The sequence below is a fragment of the Bidens hawaiensis genome, unplaced genomic scaffold (genome assembly GCF_021521415.1).
Source record: "Bidens hawaiensis isolate Kalapana, Puna unplaced genomic scaffold, B.hawaiensis_p1.1 tig00012904_1, whole genome shotgun sequence".
NCBI lineage: Eukaryota > Viridiplantae > Streptophyta > Magnoliopsida > Asterales > Asteraceae > Bidens > Bidens hawaiensis.
In genome coordinates, this window is record NW_027492077.1 from 128933 (window position 1) to 137662 (window position 8730).

The 8730-nt window shown below is 39.1% G+C and overlaps 1 pseudogene; it reads left to right on the forward strand.

The window, feature by feature from the left end:
* Positions 1-1537, forward strand: LOC143542566 (xyloglucan galactosyltransferase XLT2 pseudogene; annotated as a pseudogene).
* Positions 1538-8730: the final 7193 nt, after the last annotated feature.

Consider the following 8730-nt stretch of genomic DNA (forward strand, 5'->3'; position numbering starts at 1 on the left):
CCTCCAATTTCATTCACCATGTTCACCTTCAAGAAATCCAAAACCCTTCAGCTCATCCACTCTCAAATCACCTCACACCCACTAATCACCCTCTTCATCTCCACCATTTTCCTAATCCAAACCATCATCTTCTGCTCCCACTCTCCACCACCACCACCGCCGGAAAACATATGCAACGACGGTAACATTTACGTATACAACCTCCCACCCATCTTCAACTCCGACTTAATACCCACGTGCCAAGACTTAGATCCATGGCATTGGCAGTGCGGCGTCGCCACCAACGCCGGCTACGGCCTCACCGCCACCGACCTCGCCGGAATCGTACCGGAGACTTTACTTCCGGCCTGGCACCGGACAAACCAGTTCTCGTCCGAGGTTATTTTTCATACTAGGATATTAAACCATCGATGTAGAACCATGGAGCCGGGATCAGCTACGGCGTTCTACATACCGTTTTACGCTGGACTCGCAGTCGGAAAGTATTTGTTTTCCAACACTAGTAACGAAGCACGTGACTTTCATGCTTTGAAGTTAATACACTGGGTCCAGCAACAACCGTACTGGCGAAGATCCAACGGGTCGGATCATGTTCTTGTCCTGGGTCGGATCACATGGGATTTCCGAAGGTTAACCGACCCGGAACGCTTTGGGGCTCCACTTTCTTAAACATGCCCGAAATGCAAAACGTCACGAGGCTCGCAATCGAAAGAGCACCGTATGATTATTATGACATTGGTGTGCCTTACCCGACTGGATTCCACCCGAAATAGGTTTCGGATATCTGAACCTGGCAAGAGTTTGTCCGAGGCTACAACCGGACGAGTCTTTTTACTTTTGTCGGGGCGGCTCGTGATGACGTGGGAGATGATATTAGAGGGTTGTTGTTACAAACGTGTCGGGACGAGTGTAGGTGCCGAGTTGTGAACTGTGCGGTGACTCGTTGTGCGAATGGGAGTTCGGAGATTATGGAGGCGTTGTTGGGTTTGGAGTTTTGTTTGCAGCCGAGAGGGGATAGTTTTACGAGGCGGTCGGTTTTTGATCGTATGGTTGCGGGTGCGGTCCCGGTTTTGTTCTGGAACCGGACTATGTATGATCAGTATGAGTGGTACTTGCCTGAAGAACCGGGGAGTTATTCGGTTTTTATTGATCATGGTGAGGTTTCGGAAGGGAAGAAATCGATAAAGGCGGTTTTGGAGGGTTATAGTAGGGAGGAGGTGAGGAAGATGAGGGAAAATGTGATTGAAATTATACCGAAGATTGTGTATAGTGATGGATATGGTGGGTGGAACGACGCTTTTGAAATTGCGATCGGCGGGGTTTTGAAGAGGTTTAGAACGGAAAAAGAGCAACGCCGACGACGAGAATCCGAAGGAGAATGATTTTATGTTGTTTAGTGTAAAAGATGATATGTGCATTTGGTTATATGAATGGTTTTGTATTTTTTGTTCAAGGATGGAACCAATATTGTGTATTGTGTGGGAAACGAAAAACCAAAGATTTGGTTATATAAATGGTTTTCTGATTTTGTTAACATGTTATAAGGTTAGTGTAGATGAGTTTTTTTGGGAGGTTGTTACACAAAGTGTCACATTTAGCATGAATAGTTGGAGACATCTAGCTTAATTGGATAAGTTAGTAGGGCACTATGTGTGTTAAAAGGTATAAGTATGCGGCACTAATATCACGGGTCGTTTTTAGACGTCTACTCGGTGCCTTTAAAGGCTCGTTTTTGTCCAACTACAAACTCATCTAAGGAGCTATAAATTCCGACCATTGGTGCCCAAGAAACAATAGTGCTTTTATCGCACAAATTTCCTAAATCGTCGAGACTCTTCTATACGAGAACACAAGAGTAGCCAGTGAGTCCAAAGCGTTTCTAGCTAAGTTTGTTTTTCATAGCTTTTGACTTTGGTTATTAAAAAGAAATTCATCAAAATAGATAGTCATACGTACAAATATATACATAGGTTTTTGGGTGTTCACTTATAAACACCGCCAAATTAAACCTTTAATATTTAGATATTCAGTATACTTAGTACTCCCAAAGATCAAAGCGGGCGATGTATTACTTCCAAAGGTTCGGGTTGGCATATTGTGTATTTGATGTCCAAAGATAAGGTGTCAAATTCTAATCGAAATAATTGTTGAATGTTTACTAAAAACCAAAATTGTATGTTTACTTTTCACATTTGACCACGCTTTTAAAGATAAATCGTTTTAATTATCTATGCAATCATACTCCTAATTAGCAAATGTCAATAATCATGTGATGTTTAACTTTTCTAGGTGCACGAGAAAGTTTGCCTCCGCACTATGGCTGGCTTTAAAAAATATACAGTTTTTTAATGTTAGCTTAAGATTTATGTTATACACATGGTATATTAAGATCTAAAAACTTTCACTATTTTTTTTTCTTTTTTTTTTTTTTATCATTTCAACTCCTAAAACATCATGACGACATTTTGACATTGATTCTTAACCGTTTAGGTTTACAATTGGAACCAAAATCCTGTCGCACTTGGTTTTAGGTAGATGTTCTACGGGTATTGGGTGAAGATGGAGACTCCTCTGATTCGGATCCATTTTAGACGAAGTGTCGGTGACAATATTTTGTCTCTAACTAGCCATGAGCAAGCTATATTTGTTTATGGTGGCTCAAACTTGACTTGAGCGTCATCCATACATAGATGGGATGGAAAGCTTACCGTATTTAATTGTTGCCAATCTCCTACCAGTTTTTAAGTTCCCTCGACTCTCAACCTCTTCTTTTGAACTCTCATCTCTTTTTATAGGAGTGATCAAATGGGTTGGGCCTACCAAAACCAGGATGCACATACCCAGAACCGAGAATGGTATATTTCAAGAACATAAACTAGACCATTTACTATGTGGTCGGTTTGGGTATTAAAGGCTCCAAAGGTTCGGTTCTCGCACGGTTTCTACATATACTAAATTGTGCTTGGGCTGGGTGTCTTAAACATAGAAATAGAAAGAACCGAAGATGCATTCATATACATGCATTCTATATATGTGCATACTGTATACATATAAATACATCAGCATACATCCATTCGTACATTCTGTTAACGTATATAACACACATTTATACATACATAGATCAGATTCTATATATGTACATGCATCAGCATACAAGCATATATATGTGCATGCACCCATCGGCGGATTTGTCTCTAAAAACCATCGGGTATAGAATCGGGTTCGGGTATGATCGGGTATTGGAAATAATCGGGTCGGGGTCGGGTCGGGTATTGTCTCTAAAAACCATACCCTATGCATCGGGTTCGGGTCGGGTATAGAACCGGGTATTTGAATACCCTATTATCGCGTATTGAGAAAACCCTATTTACGTTTTTTTTCGGGTTTTTTTCCCGGTATTTTTCGGGTATAGATTGGATTTTTTAAAAGTTTGCACTTTTTAGGGGTATTTTTCGGGTATTTTTAAGGTATTTTTCGGGTATACATCAGGTATTTGAAATACCCGGTTTCGAGTATTGGAAAAACCCGGTTCCGGGTATGGAACTGGGTCGGGTTTTCGGGTATTATCGGGTACAAATCGGGTCGGTTCGGGTTCGGGTTTTAGTGTCAAAATGCATACCCTATCCGTACCCTACGGGTAGGGTCGGGTACGGGTATTAAAACCCAGGTATTAAAAAAACCGGTTCCGGGTTTTTATTTCGGGTCCGGTTCCGGGTTTTTATTTCGGGTCCGGTTCCGGGTTCGGCTTTTTTTTTGCACCTCTAGCTATAGTGCTATGGATTGAATAAAACAGGCCCAAAATAAGATAAAGTGATGCGCTACAAGTTGATTTCAACCAGTACTACATTAGTACATTCCATGTATTTGAAGGCCCAATAGATTGGCACTACGGAATACGGATGACAGATCCCTACCGCACCAAACAGAAGGCCTAAACTTAGAAACTGAACTAGAAATTATTAACGAAAATTTTTGGGTCTTTGGGCCGAAATATAAAGCCCAATTTCATTAATTTTTGGCATTTTTTTATGTGGCCCAGATATTTCAACCTAAATGTAGAACTGAGATCGACTTACAGGTAGGGATGGCACGGGTCAGGTATTGGTAATCACATTGCCATACCTGATTGTAAAATCGTGTCCCATACCTGGCCCATTACCCGTAGGGTACTTGTCGGGTAATTACCCGTCGGGTATTGGGCATACCCGCGGGTTTCGGGTATACCCGTTGGGACTTTCAAGTACATTGTTTTTAGTATTAAAAATATTTTATACCTTTTATTCATACAACAATTATTATAAATTTAAATATAATACACTCCATATATATACGTGTGACAATAAATAAATAATATCATTATAGTCTTTATATATTTTTTTATATATATGTTTCACAACTTACGAAATACAAAGAATTTTTCGAGTATATGATTCGGGTATATAGTTCGGGTAAACGGGCATGTGTTTTCGGGTAATCGGGTCGGGTATCATCTAATCCCATACCCGGCCCATGCCCATCGGGTTTCGGGTATACCCGTTGGGCTCGTGCTTTTTTGCCATCCCTACTTATAGGCTATGCCAGAACCTTGCCCATACGTAAAACCGATAAACCCACTATATCTTGCTTCTATGCTTTCAATGCATTCCTATAGTTCAAGGTTCAAAAAACTAGTTTAAGTATGCGTAGCAATCTGTAAGTAAAGATGTGATTATCGAAAACCAGTCCATGTAACAACTAGATAATCACAAACAAAATGTCAAAATCTTACGATTATTAATATAAGATGTTTTACAAGAAGTTATAACCTCATCATCAACTAATAATCACATAGGTGCTGTTTGTTTTTCCTCAGAAGCACTTCTCCACCTCTTTTGTCTGCACTGAGAAGAGGGCGCGCAGACGTTGGGCTCTGCAGTGTGTTTGTTTTTTCGAAGACGTTTCATTAAAAAACGTCTGCGCGCCCTCTTCTCCCAGAAGTGTTGGTATTATTACTTCTTAACCTCTTCTACCCATTTTATTTCATCGATCATCATCCTCCTCCTAACCCTAACTCCACTCCTCCTCCTAACTCCTCTCCACTGCCGCCGGCCGCTCCACTCACCACGCCGGCTACCTCCACACCGCCGGCCGCAACCCGCCGGCTACCTCCACACCGCCGACGCTCCACTCACACGCCGCCGCCGCTCCATTCATCACGCTGCCGCCGCTGCTCCGGCATCTTCTTGAAGGTAATGATTCATTTTAGGGTTATGCTTTCTTTCTATTATTTCAACTCTGTGAATAGGTGATTATATCTTGTTCTAATCGATTGATTAATATGTTTTGATTTTGTTGGTCTGATGCAATTGAGAATTTGCCGGTGAATTCATAGTTTTTTGATGATTTCTGTTAGAAGTTGTGAGGTTTGTTGTTTGGGTTTCTGTATATGTGTTATGAATTATGGTTGTTAGTTTAAAGATATCGTGATCGGATCTGTGATTAGTTTAGATTGGAGATGTTCACATTAATGAAATCAATGAACACAGAGTTCTAGATCGTAGATCAATAAATGAAATCTTATAACTACAATTCAACTGCATTTTCTCAAATAATATGTTTTTGTTTTGTTGATCTGATTCATTTGACAATTTGCTCGGTGAAGTTCTGTTATTTGCTTTGAATTCATAGGTTTTGTTGATTTTCGTTTGATATTGTGATTTTCCTTGTGCATGTTAGTGGTCATATTTACGTGTTATGAAATTGTGATGTTTGTATTTACATAGTCAACGTTTGTTATCCGTGTTTCTCAAAAACTATACATCTCTGAGGATATGATCCACAATAGGAGTTCCGAATTCATAGACACGTAGAATCAAACTATACATCTCTGTTGAAGACCTTTTTTATTTATATTTCAGTTTATTTAAATTTCAGCTTATTTTAGCAGTCTGCAGATGTTAAAAAACAAACAGTCTTCTTGTTGCAGACTGCAGAGTTTTGGTCCACCTCTTCTGCTACAGATGTTGGCAGATGTTGTTTCGCAGTCTTCTGACATTTTACCTCTGAAAAACAAACAGCACCATAGTTATTATGTAAATACACTTATACCACTCGTTTTGAGCTAACGCCCCCTGGTCACCTCACCCGCAAGGGCTTTATACACCAAAAGTGGGGGAAGTGTGTGTGTGTGTGTGTGTGGGTGGGGGGGGGGGGTGGGGAGGTAAAGGATAGCATCAAACATAGATGTGACACATACCACCCCCTTAACAAGTGTCAGAGAGAAGAGTGGTGAAGCCCATGGAACTTCAACCAACCCACATACTTTTTCTTTTATTTAACTTTTTAGTTAAACCACAACGTCAAACGTCATGGAGGTGTTTTCACTACTGACACTTAGGCGCACTTTTGGGGGGTGGGTCGGGGGATTCATTAACTAAACCATCAAACACACGTAATGATTTAGCTAACAACATGATTGTTAACTTTTTTTTAATATAAAAAATAGATCGGTAAATGTTATTGGTTGGAAAACATGTGGACCCGCCTCCCCATGTCCCTCCATCACGCCAATGCACCGGCGCCCAACAATGATCGGCCTGATGAGCCTTTGGCGCCCTCCTCTCTAAGGGTTGAAATGGTTTGGCGTGGAAATGGTGAGGATGTGGAGTGTGGCTAACACCCATAACACATAATCTAAGTTAAAGAGTGATAAAACATGTCAGGGTGTTTACTTTTGGTACTGAGTTAAAGACATTCAAATTATGAGTCCACATGACCAAGTAGTATCATTTGCCAGACCATTTAGCTTGTTTCCGGATGGAACCATTAACGTGATGGTTGGGAATTGGGATGTAAAACTAGGCAGATAATAACCGTTGAATAATAGTAGGAGATTTAAAAGCATTGGAACAGAATTATGGTGAGAGGCCGGTCTTTTAAGGTTGTTTTTGCAATAATGTAAAAGCATGTCAGATTTTGGTATTTGTCTTGGAGATCAAATGCCGGCTTAGACCGACAACAATGTGTCTTCTTTATGCATGCTCACTCTCTCGGATGTTGTTTACTTCGCTTATGTGGACAGCCAATTATTATTTGTATCCTTATCCATGATAATAATGAAGGGGTGTCCATAAACCCTGAAAATTATTGATCAAACGGTTCAAACCCTTTAAATTGAATCAAACCACTTTGTTTGGCCGATTTAAAATTATAATGTTTGGTTCACAGTTCGGTTTTAGAGTTTGTTTGGGATTCCTTATGAAAAACTCCTTATAACTTAAGTTACAAAAGTATAATTTATTAACCTTTCCATCTCACATTAAAAGCAATCCGAAACACCTTACGCCCTAACCCTTTTCAAAAAGTTAATAAGTTCTAAGTTAATGAAAATAAGCAATCCCAAACAACCCCTTAATGAGTAAAAATATTCATTTTCTAATCTTGAAAAGTTCAAAAGTAAAAGTAAATACTATGTATAGGTAAACAATAAAAACGTTTAAAAAATATATGTATATATTTTAATTGGATTTTTTTAATGTACATAACTTACACACATATAATATTAAAGTTGGAAATATAATTCAATAAATGTGTGTATATACATACTAGATTGGTGTCCTTGCGATAAGGCGATGCGATGAACACAAAAGGGGTTAGAAAAAAAAGGTCAGTTTTTATAAGTATAAATTTAGTCAACGTTATAACAAATTTAATCAAAATAAATTTGGGTTATATATCAATGGAACAGTATCAAACGGGTTAAAACGTTATATTTGGTTTTATGCCGATGAGTGGTGACACAGATGTGGCGGTGTGTGACGATGGTGGAACTTTAACTTACCAACTGGTAGGTGGCTGGAGAGAGTGATGGCGGGTGGTCTTGGCCCATTCGAGTCGTTCTACATTATCAAGTTTTATAAGAATAATATATGTTAGGCTGTTAGCCTATTATATAATTCAAGTATAATTAAATATGCTATATATCAAGTAATCAAAATGACTCAAAAGTCAAAGCCTGGTAATTAGTTCTGATTACAATGTAAATACGGTATACGTGTATTTAAACACATAAATTAATCACGTATGTCGATGCTGCAGTCCACCTTATCAGCTTAGTAGGGTACCCTTGATAAAAGAAAAGGTTACATGAAGATTTGGTAGGCCTAGGAATCTTAATAATTTTTAGGTATTACTTAGTCTACCTTAAAATATTCAAAAAAATCCAAATCCTTTATCCCCTTAAGAATCCAATGTCCCAACTCCCAAATGATACCAACACTTTGCAATTCCTCTACTATATCCTAGAGATGTTCAAAAAAACCGGTCCCCGAACCGGTTTGCCGGTTTAAACCGGAAACCGGTTATTTTAAAAACCGGTTTTTTGTAAACCGGTTTGACCGGTTTACAAACCGCCGGTTTGTATATCGGTTTTACTAATTAGAGCTCAAACCGGTTTTGAAACCGGTTAAAAAAAAACCGGTTTTTTTAAGTAACCGGTTACTAAAAAACCGGTTAACCGGTTTTTTTATAAACCGGTTTATAACCGTTATAAAAAAACCGGTTAACCGGTTTTTTAGTAACCGGTTAACCGGTTAAAAACCGGTTTATGCCGTTGAGAAACGGCTATATAGCCGTTTTTTCTTGTTTTTGACCGTTTTTTTTTTTATTTACCATTCTACCCCCACAAACATCTATATATAGTTTAGGTTGGGTATTGGTTAGAACACACTCGATTATACAACTCCAAACGCT